The sequence below is a fragment of the Odontesthes bonariensis genome, chromosome 16, assembly GCF_027942865.1.
Source record: "Odontesthes bonariensis isolate fOdoBon6 chromosome 16, fOdoBon6.hap1, whole genome shotgun sequence".
In the NCBI taxonomy this organism is placed as follows: Eukaryota; Metazoa; Chordata; class Actinopteri; order Atheriniformes; family Atherinopsidae; genus Odontesthes; species Odontesthes bonariensis.
This window is the reverse complement of record NC_134521.1, coordinates 2,659,331-2,672,371: the sequence shown is the minus strand read 5'-3', so window position 1 is coordinate 2,672,371 and position 13,041 is coordinate 2,659,331.

Sequence of the window (13,041 nt, the reverse complement as noted above, 5' to 3'; positions counted from 1 at the left end):
TAAAGCTAATGCTAACAGGGAGACAGAGACGAGTCCATTGTTATGTTAGCGGGGTGTGAGTGAGACTGCATTTGCACTCAGATAAGCTGCATAGCAGACTTTTGTGGTGATTATTGTATATTTATTGATTGATACTGTAGTCATGTGACTATTAATGACCTCGCCGTACCTTAGCTTTAGCTTTTAGCTACCTTAGCTTTGGCTGAATTGACGCCGCTGCCTTGAAGTATGGACGATGGTCACCAGGAACTATCTCCAAAACATCTCTGTGTCCAACAGACTCTGAAATCAAAACATGTCAACGCCTCTTCTGAAATATTAAGTCGGGGAATTTTTCCCTCAAGACATAAAGTAATTAGTTAGATTTGCTTTCATCACAGTAACTCCAAAATTAGATAGATAGTAGGCCTCTAAACAGATGCTTTGACCAATCAGGTTTTGTGTATCTCTCTCTTGCTCCACCTTTTTATCCAGATATGGCGTCAATCGAATATTCTAAGTAAGTGGAATGACCCAGAAGCACCTAATTGGCAGCCATGATAAGAGCTATTGGGACTAAATGCTCCCTAAATGCCTCCTTATTTTTCTCCTTTAGCATAGGAAGAATGAAAGGAAGGAGATTAAATTAAATTAAATTGAATTAAATGAAAAAATACTCTTTATTCCAAGGGGAAATAAGATAATTCTGTCCCACATTTCCTTGCGGCCGCAACTTTTTTTTGCGACATTTGATTATTTTCATCCAGTCATATTAACTGTAATCCATGTGGACAAATTCTTCTTTTTTTTTTTTTCATTTTTCAGGACTCAACTTTGAATACGGTCACATTCTATATTATCTCTAATGAATAATTTATGACATAACCTTGGAGTAGCAGCGTAATAACATTGCAATAGACAAAGTATCTGAGGCAATTGCAGAATATTTAATGAACAGCTGCGGTTTCAGTGCTCCATAAGTCCTTCTTAAGTCCTTTAAGAATATTTCCCACCACCTGTCCATAACCCTTTATGGTGCAAGTTGCCATGTTTGATCACATGCATACGCTTTAAAAATTGAACACCCACATGTAATGGCAATATAATAAAGTCGCTTGACTTTCTCCAGGAAAAGAAAATGAACTTAGGTAATGATTATATGATGTATTTTTTTTTTTTAAATTAGATCAGACACATGGTTACTTTTGTCTTAAAAAACACCGTTATGATGACGGTAAAAATGCTTAAATGCTTTGCATTGGGTGACACCATGTTTGCTACATCCATCTCTTTTATAGAATTTAAGGTTTTTATCGATAATACTTTTCTTTGTACATTTATTATATTTGAGTGTCTTAATTGTGTTTTATATAATGAATCACGACTTCTGTTTGTGTTGCCGATTCAACTTGTTCTTTGATAAAATAATTTTTCCCTCCCGTGAAATGATGTCAATGTTTGACTTAAAGCCTGGAAATCGTACGATAAATTATAAACCGTCATTTACAGCAATCAGCCACAACATTATAACCACTGACAGGTAGAGGGAGCAACACTTCACATCTTAATCCATTGCAATGTTCTGCTGGAAAAACCTGTATCCTAACCCAGTGGTTTTCAAAGTGGGGGCCGCCAGGGGGCGCTAGGGGGGCCTCAGAAAATTGGAGTGAAGATAAGAAAAAAATGCAAAAATAGAATTCAATTTTTTTTAAACATTATAAAAAATTGTCACATTTTTTTAATCAGTATTGTAAAATACAATTTATAATAATATATCATATGGAAATGTTATTTGCCATGCTTGTCTTTCTGATTGGCTGCCAGTCAAAACATCGTAGACCTGGCGGTTTGCGCCTGTTCTCAAGCTGCTCTGCTCCTCAAGCTAGCATGTAGCTAGCTTAGCCAAAATGGACGGATTTTTGACTTGGAAGAGACCGAAAGAACTGTCCGACTAAAATCAGAAAGTATGAGGCAGCATACATTAAGTTTGGCTTTACAGCCGTACAGAAAAATGGCCACGATTGCCCGAAATGCGTCCTCTGTCTGGAGACCCTCTCACATGAGTGTTCAAAACCTTCGAAACTTCAGCGTCACCTGATACAAAAACATCCGGCAGACTTCTTCAGACGTAAAGAAGAGCATTTAGTCAGGCTGCATTCAGACAGCGAGCTGCTGTCCGTGAAGAAAAGAAAGAAAATACGTCCTAAAAGTTGATGTTTCTTTACATATTTTGTAGCATTGTCTGTGGTTTGCAAAGGGAGCCAGAAGCTAATACACTGGAAAAAATGCCCCTCCAAAAATAGGTAAAAAAACAACAAATAAAAGACGTTTTTGCTTGAAATAAGCAAAAAAATCTGCCAATGGAACTAGTGAAAATCGGCTTCTCAAGATTTCTTGAAATAAGATGTGATATTTAGGACTTTTGAGTTAAAAGTGATCTTGAAATTAGCTTAAAAACCTCTTCAAATGTAAAAAAAAAAGCTTGTTTCATGTGAAATATGACTCAAAACAATTTGTTTTCAAGACTTTTTCACTTAACAAGATATTCCAGATGTATTGTATTAAAACAAGTCCCTATATCTGGCTGAAATGGTGCTTGTTAGGCAGTTGTGTCTTATATTAAGTGTAATGAGATACTCAATGAGACAAATATACTTGGTAAGATTTAGATTTTTTCCAGTGTACTGTTTGGGGGGCCGTGGCATGGAAAAGTTTGGGAACCCCTGTCCTAACCAATCACCCCCCACAGCTGTGATTACAATAACGAGCAGCTTTCTGCAGAGGGACAGCACCAAACCAAAAAAAAAAAGAGCTCGAGGTGTTCCCCTGGCTTCTAAACTCTCCAGATACTAATTTGATGGGATCTGATAGCATCCACGGGAAGCAAGGCCAATACATGAAGACCTTCCCCACAACACACAGGGCCCAAAAAGCCCAGGCTTCCCTGGCTGGTTGACTCCAATCAATGGAAAACTCTCAAATGCCATTTTAGAATACAATCAAACTTTTTTGTCATTGTTGTCACAGAGACTGCTGTGTAGGTTAGGGTTAGCATAGGAGAAAACAAAAAAGGTTATTTAATTGAGATTTGAATGACATCAGAAAGACTTTGTAAGGTGAGCCGTAATAATGAGTGTTGGACTTTTTCTTCAGTGTTGAGTATTTCAGAGTGAAGCAGCCTTGTAAGTGATTCATTACCCAGTTTATCCCACATTGTTCAGGTTTGACTTTGGTCTAGTTTTCCTTGCAAGCTACAATTTATATAAAAGCTACAAGATTTTTCTCTATAAATAGGCAAGGCAAGGCAATTTTATTTATAGAGCACAATTCGTACACAAGGTAATTCAAAGTGCTTCACAGCTACATAAAATCACAAGAAGGCAATAAAATCATTAAAAAAAAATCAAAAATCAAATAAATAAATAAATAAAAATAAAATAAAATAAAAATAAAAATAGGCACTGTGTAGCTGTAGACACCAAAAATGGAGGTGCCTGTTATTTTAAATAAGATCGATCACTCCATGTCTCCTCAGTGTACCAAATGCAACTTAGAAAGAGGGACAAATTTCCATTATTTTTGGAAATGTAAACATATTTCCAGATTTTGGTCGCTTATTTCAAAAGTGATTAGTGCAATATTTAAAACAAAAATTGAGAAAGACCCTGGGGTTTTCCCTCTAGAGACTTACATCTCTCTACATTACATTATAAGCTACTTGGAAAACTACTTTTAGCTGCTGGAAAGTGTACACTGCAAAACTGGATCAAAACTCTTCCACCTAGTGTTACCCTTTGGTACAGGGAGATCTTTAATATCCTCCCTCATGAAAGGTTACAAGCTGTTGTGAAGGGTAAGGACGAATTATTTTTAAAAGTTTGGACTCCCTTCTTAGATTATTTACCTGTGGATCTGAAAAATCTGTTATTGATGGGCAGACAGTGTTTTCCCCCTGTAACCCTAAAAGTGTGAGAAATGGAGATAGTGGGCTGTGGATGACTGGTGTCTTTTTATTTTATTCTTTATTTATTTTTTATTATTATTACTATTATTATTTTATGTATGTATATGTATATCTCTTTTTGGACTTTTGTTGATAGGAGTCATTATCACTGTATTAGTCACTATGACCTTTCTTTCTGTATATATAAGTATATAACTGCATTGTATGCGCTGTCTGGGGGGTTGGGATGGGGGGGGGGGGGGTTGTTTTTTGTATTTTGTACAACAATAAAATGTGTTTAAAAAAAATAAAAATAAAAATGGAGGTACCAAATCTAGATTTATAGTCAAGTAGTCATAATCAACATGTAAGTGATTCATTACCCAGTTTATCCCACATTGTTCAGGTTTGACTTTGGTCTAGTTTTCCTCGCAAGCTACAATTTATATAAAAGCTACAAGATTTTTCTCTATAAATAGGCAAGGCAATTTTATTTATAGTAGGGCTGGGACTTTAGCGCGTTAATTTCGATTAATTAACTACACACATATTAGCGCGTTAAAAAAAATAACGCATTTTAATCGCACACTATAATTTCTTTTTTTTTTTAAATACAGACGGATGGAAGCGTCGACAAGAGCGTGGTTGTGTGCAGATTATGCAACAAGGAATTCGCGTATCACCGCAGCGTATCAAGCCTCAAATATCACCTCAACGCTAAACATGTAGCAGCTAGCGTGGAAGCTAACGGGGGCCCAACGCAGCTTAACATCCAAGATTCTATATACTGTGTTTTCATGCTGCATTCAGATTTCAAATAGGGATATGTTCTGTGTTTGTTGAAATATTGTTAAATGTTAATTTTCTAAAGGATAAAGTATATGCGATTAAAATGCGATTAATTTTGATTAATTAATTTCAAAGCCTGTAGTTAACGCGATTAAAAATTTTAATCGAGTCACAGCCCCAATTTGTAGATCACAATTCGTACACAAGGTAATTCAAAGTGCTTCACAGCTGCATAAAATCACAAGAAGGCAATAAAATCATTAAAAATTAAACAAATAAAAATAAATAAATAAATAAAATAATAAAAATAAAAAAATAAATAAAATAATAAAAATAAATAAATAAATTAAATTAAAATAAAATAAAAAATAGGCACTGTGTAGCTGTAGACACCAAAAATGGAGATTTATAGTCAAGTAGTCACAGTTAGCAGTGAGGGCTGCATGTTCTCCCTGTGTATGCGTGGGTTCTCTCCGGCTTCCTCCCACCCCCAGAAAAAAATGTACACGTTAGGTTAATTGGTGACACAAAATGTAAGTGTGAGCGCCCAGCCACTGGTAAGCACGAGCCCAGTGTATTTTTTTTTTTTAGTGCTGGTCCCAAGCCCGGATAAATGGTGAGGGTTGTGTCAGGAACAGTGGTGTCAAAAGTACGCACATTTGTTACTTAAGTAGAAGTATAGATACTGCAGTTTAAAAACACTCTGGTAAAAGTTGAAGTATCACCTTGACCTCTTTACTCAAGTAAAAGTGAAAAAGTATGTCCTCCAAAACCTACTTAAAGTTTAAAAGTATAAAGTAACCTTTAAATTAAAAACAAAAAAACACACACACAAAAAGGTAGATGCCACTATATGAATTGCAAGCTTAATTTGAAATCTGGTTAGTTCTACATGTGGCCCAAGACAACAATCATAAAACCATTACTGTCAAAGACAAAGTCACTCAAGGAGCATGTTCTTTCTCAAACTTTATTGGTTTGCAATTACACGTGAGGTAGTATTCAAGTGGTAGGTCGTGAGGTATTCATGTTCGTCCCATCAAAAAAAAAAATGTAAGGAATAGAAAGTACAGATACTCGTGTGAAAATGTAATGAGTAGAAGTCAGAAGTAGGCAGAAGAATAAGTAATGGAGTAAAGTACAGATACCTAAAAAGTGTACTTAAAGCTATAATGTGTAATATTTCATGGACAATGAATGTCTCCATGTTGCTCCGCCATTTTAAAACTACGGGATTTGTAGAAGGACATGTCATCAGGACATGTCCTTCTACAAATCCCGTAGTTTTAAAATAGCGGAGCAACATGGAGACATTCATTGGAGTGTAACACTCTTATGTACATTCGTTTGCTGAATATAAAGAATTTAAGAACACTGCACTTTTGTGATGGAGGTAATTAATAACGATTGAGGTAATACTTGTGAATGATAAGACTCAAATTTGTTAATAGACAACGTGAAATATTACACATAATGGCTTTAAGTACAGTCACGAAGTATTTGTACTTCGTTCCTTGACACCTCTGGTCAGGAAGGGCATCCAGCGTAAAACGTGTGCCAAATGGATGATGCGAAATTGACGCTCTGTGGCGACCAAGAGGCCGAAAGAAGAAGAAGAAGAAGAAGTCCAAAACAGGAAATTCTAAAATTTGGTGTATGTGGTAAAAACAACAAAGGAAATCGGGCGTGTAATGTATGGTAATGATGGCAGGTGTCCAGAGAGAAGCAGACATGAGGTGACATCTAGTGGTGAGGCAAGAAATAATAAGAATGGTAATAATAATAACAATGTTGAGCTTTTATTTCAATTTAAAAATGTTCCAACATATTTAAGACTTTATCAGAAAAATAAAGCAAAGTTGTGTTGAGTTTAATTGGCAGCTCTTTTGCAAAGTTTCAGGTTATTGCATTATTTATTAGTAAGTTTATTGTTTTATTTCTTGGTAGTAGGTTGACTGTAAAAAACTGTACACTAACATAAATGTAAACTGCATAGAGGAAAGGCAAAGGTGAGAACCGATGGTTGCTTATTGTAAAGATCATGAACAGAACAGCAGAAAAACTGCTGCACTAAATTAATATTAATATTAATATGAATCAGGCTCATTTTTGTGAAAATTGTTGGCCTTGGAGGTGGAAACTGTAATGGCTAAAACACTGTATGTCTGAACCAAAGAGCCAACACTTAAAGCCTATCAGTTCAAAGCAAATATTTGCCAACTCCTCATAGAAATCTATGATATCATCTAGTGTAACTGCTTTGTTGATGCAGACAGATGACACATAAAGTGGACGATGATCAACAAGATTCGAGCAGCCAAGGAAGTTTCCATGACCAAATAGTTATTCAGGTATGAAATATTATGTGCTCCATTACGGCCACTCAGATAAACAGGTAGACCGTCTCTTATCTGAGAGCCATCACTTTAAATTACCGAGATGACATAAATGGGACCCGGGGCACATAATCTGGGTTCAGTGTCATAGGTTCCATACTGTTCCACAACCTTTACCTCATGCTGTTTTACTGTTTTAGAGAAAAGTTTAACACTGTGGCTGTGTTCGAAACCGCCTACTACATACTACATACTACATACTTCCATACTACATACTGCATACTTCCATACTACATACTGCATATTACATACGACATACTGCATACTGCATATTACATACTACATACTGCATACTGCATACTGCATACTACATACTACATACTACATACTTCCATACTGCATACTGTATATTACATACTACATACTACATACTGCATACTGCATATTACATACTACATACTGCATACTACATACTGCATACTGCATATTACATACTACATACTGCATACTGCATACTGCATATTACATACTGCATACTACATACTGCATACTGCATATTACATACTACATACTGCATACTGCATACTGCATACTACATATTTCCATACTACATACTTCCATACTACATACTGCATACTGCATACTGTATATTACATACTACATACTACATACTGCATACTGCATATTACATACTGCATACTACATACTGCATACTGCATATTACATACTATATACTGCATACTGCATACTGCATACTACATACTACATACTACATACTTCCATACTGCATACTGTATATTACATACTACATACTACATACTGCATACTGCATATTACATACTACATACTGCATACTACATACTGCATACTGCATATTACATACTACATACTGCATACTGCATACTGCATACTGCATATTACATACTGCATACTACATACTGCATACTGCATATTACATACTACACACTGCATACTGCATACTGCATACTACATATTTCCATACTACATACTTCCATACTACATACTGCATACTGCATACTACATACTACATACTACATACTACATACTGCATACTGCATATTACATACTACATACTGCATACTGCATACTACATATTACATACTGCATACTGCATACTACATACTACATACTACATACTACATACTGCATACTGCATATTACATACTACATACTGCATACTGCATACTGCATACTACATACTACATACTACATACTACATACTGCATACTGCATATTACATACTACATACTGCATAATGTAATACTGCATACTACATATTACATACTACATACTACATACTGCATACTGCATACTTCCATACTACATACTGCATACTACATACTGCATACTGCATACTGCATACTACATACTACATACTTCCATACTACATACTGCATACATCCATACTACATACTACATACTGCATACTGCATACTGCATACTGCATATTAGATACTACATACTACATACTTCCATACTACATACTGCATACTTCCATACTACATACTACATACTGCAAACTACATACTGCATACTACATACTACATACTACATACTACATACTTCCATACTACATACTGCATACTGCATATTACATACTACATACTACATACTGCATATTACATACTACATACTGCATACTGCATACTACATACTGCACACTGCATATTACATACTACATACTGCATACTAAATACTACATACTGCATACTGCATACTACATACTACATGCTACATACTACATATTACATACTACATACTGCATACTGCATACTACATACTACATACTGCATACTACATACTACATACTGCATACTGCATACGACATACTACATACTGCATACTACATACTGCATACTGCATACTACATACTACATACTGCATACTACATACTACATACTGCATACTACATACTACATACTACATACTTCCATACTACATACTTCCATACTACATACTACATACTCCCATACTACCATACTAAATACTGCATACTTACATACTACATACTGCATACTACATACTACGTACTGCATACTGCATACTTCCATACTACATACTTCCATACTACCATACTAAATACTGCATACTTACATACTGCATACTACATATGTACATACTGCATATTACATACTTCCATACTACATACTTCCATACTACATACTACATACTTCCATACTACCATACTACATACTGCATACTACATACTACATTCTACGTACTGTATACTACGTACTTCCATACTTCCATACTACATACTTACATACTGCATACTTCCATTCTACATACGTCCATACTACATAGTGCATACTACATACTACATACTTCTATACTACATACTTCCATACTTCCATACTACATACTGCATACTTCCATACTACATACTTCCATACTACATACTTCCATACTGCATACTTCCATTCTACATACGTCCATACTACATAGTGCATACTACATACTACATACTTCTATACTACATACTTCCATACTTCCATACTACATACTGCATACTTCCATACTACATACTTCCATACTACATACTTCCATACTGCATACTTCCATACTACATACTTCCATACTACCATACTAAATACTGCATACTTACATACTACATATGTACATACTGCATATTACATACTTCCATACTACATACTTCCATACTACATACTACATACTACATACTACATACTACATACTTCCATACTACCATACTACATACTGCATACTACATACTACATACTACATACTACGTACTGTATACTACGTACTTACATACTTCCATACTACATACTTACATACTGCATACTTCGATACTACATACGTCCATACTACATAGTGCATACTACATACTACATACTTCTATACTACATACTTCCATACTTCCATACTACATACTGCATACTTACATACTACATACTTCCATACTGCATACTTCCATATTACATACTTCCATACTGCATACTTCCATACTACATACTACATACTACATACTTCCATATTACATACTACATACTTCCATATTACATACTTCCATACTACATACTACATACTTACATACTGCATACTACATACTACATACTTCCATACTACATACTGCATACTACATACTACATACTTACATACTACATACTGCATACTACATACTACGTACTTCCATACTTCCATACTACATACTTCAAACTACATACTTCCATACTACATACTGCATACTATGTACTTCCATACTACATACTACATACTACATACTTCCATACTACATACTGCATACTACCATACTAAATACTGCATACTACATACTACATAGTGCATACTTCCATACTGCATACCACATACTTACATACTGCATACTTCCATACTACATACTACATACTTACATACTACATACTACATACTTCCATACTACTTACTGCATACTACATACTACATACTTCCATACTGCATACTCCATACTACATACTTCCATACTACATACTACATACTTCCATACTGCATACTACATACTTCCATACTGCATACTACATACTTACATACTACATACTTCCATACTACATACTACATACTTACATACTACATACTACATACTTCCATACTACTTACTGCATACTACATACTACATACTTCCATACTGCATACTCCATACTCCATACTTCCATACTACATACTACATACTTCCATACTGCATACTACATACTTCCATACTGCATACTACATACTTACATACTGCATACTTCCATACTACATACTTCCATACTACATACTTCCATACTACATACTACATACTTCCATACTACATACTTCCATACTACATACTACATACTTCCATACTACATACTACATACTTACATACTACATACTTACATACTACATACTTCCATACTACATACTTCCATACTGCATACTTCCATACTACATACTTCCATACTACATACTTCCATACTACATACTACATACTTCCATACTGCATCCTACATACTTACATACTACATACTTCCATACCACATACTACATACTACATACTTCCATACTCCATACTACATACTTACAAACTACATACTACATACTTCCATACTACTTACTGCATACTGCATACTACATACTACATACTTCCATACTGCATACTACATACTTCCATACTACATACTACATACTTACATACTATATACTTCCATACTACATACTTCCATACTGCATACTCCATACTACATACTTCCATACTACATACTACATACTTCCATACTACATACTGCATACTACATATTGCATACTTACACACTACATACTGCATACTTCCATACTACATAATTCCATACTACATACTGCATACTATATACTACATACTTACATACTACATACTGCATACTACGTACTTCCATACTACATACTTCCATACTACATACTGCATACTACATACTTCCATACTACATACTGTATACTACCATACTACATACTGCATACTACATAATTCCATACTACATACTGCATACTACATACTTACATACTACATACAACATACTGCGTACTACATACTGCATACTATGTACTTCCATACTTCCATACTACATACTACATACTGCATACTACGTACTTCCATACTTCCATACTACATACTTCATACTACATACTTCCATACTACATACTTCCATACTACATACTACATACTTCCATACTACATACTGCATACTACCATACTACATACTGCATACTACATACTGCATACTGCATACTACATACTGCATACTACATACTACATACTGCATACTGCATACTGCATACTACATACTTCCATACTACATACTGCATACTACCATACTACATACTTCCATACTACATACTGCATACTACCATACTACATACTGCCATACTACATACTACATACTTCCATACTACATACTGCATACTACATACTGCATACTACATACTACATACTGCATACTACCATACTACATACTGCATACTACCATACTAAATACTGCATACTACATACTACATACTACATAGTGCATACTTCCATACTGCATACCACATACTTACATACTGCATACTTCCATACTACATACTACATACTTACATACTACATACTACATACTTCCATACTACTTACTGCATACTACATACTACATACTTCCATACTGCATACTCCATACTACATACTTCCATACTACATAATACATACTTCCATACTGCATACTACATACTTCCATACTGCATACTACATACTTACATACTACATACTTCCATACTACATACTACATACTTACATACTACATACTACATACTTCCATACTACTTACTGCATACTACATACTACATACTTCCATACTGCATACTCCATACTACATACTTCCATACTACATACTACATACTTCCATACTGCATACTACATACTTCCATACTGCATACTACATACTTACATACTGCATACTTCCATACTACATACTTCCATACTACATACTTCCATACTACATACTACATACTTCCATACTACATACTTCCATACTACATACTACATACTTCCATACTACATACTACATACTACCATACTACATACTACATACTACATAGTGCATACTTCCATACTGCATACCACATACTTACATACTGCATACTTCCATACTACATACTACATACTTACATACTACATACTACATACTTCCATACTACTTACTGCATACTACATACTACATACTTCCATACTGCATACTCCATACTACATACTTCCATACTACATACTACATACTTCCATACTGCATACTACATACTTCCATACTGCATACTACATACTTACATACTACATACTACATACTTCCATACTACTTACTGCATACTACATACTACATACTTCCATACTGCATACTCCATACTACATACTTCCATACTTCCATACTACATACTACATACTTCCATACTGCATACTACATACTTCCATACTGCATACTACATACTTACATACTGCATACTTCCATACTACATACT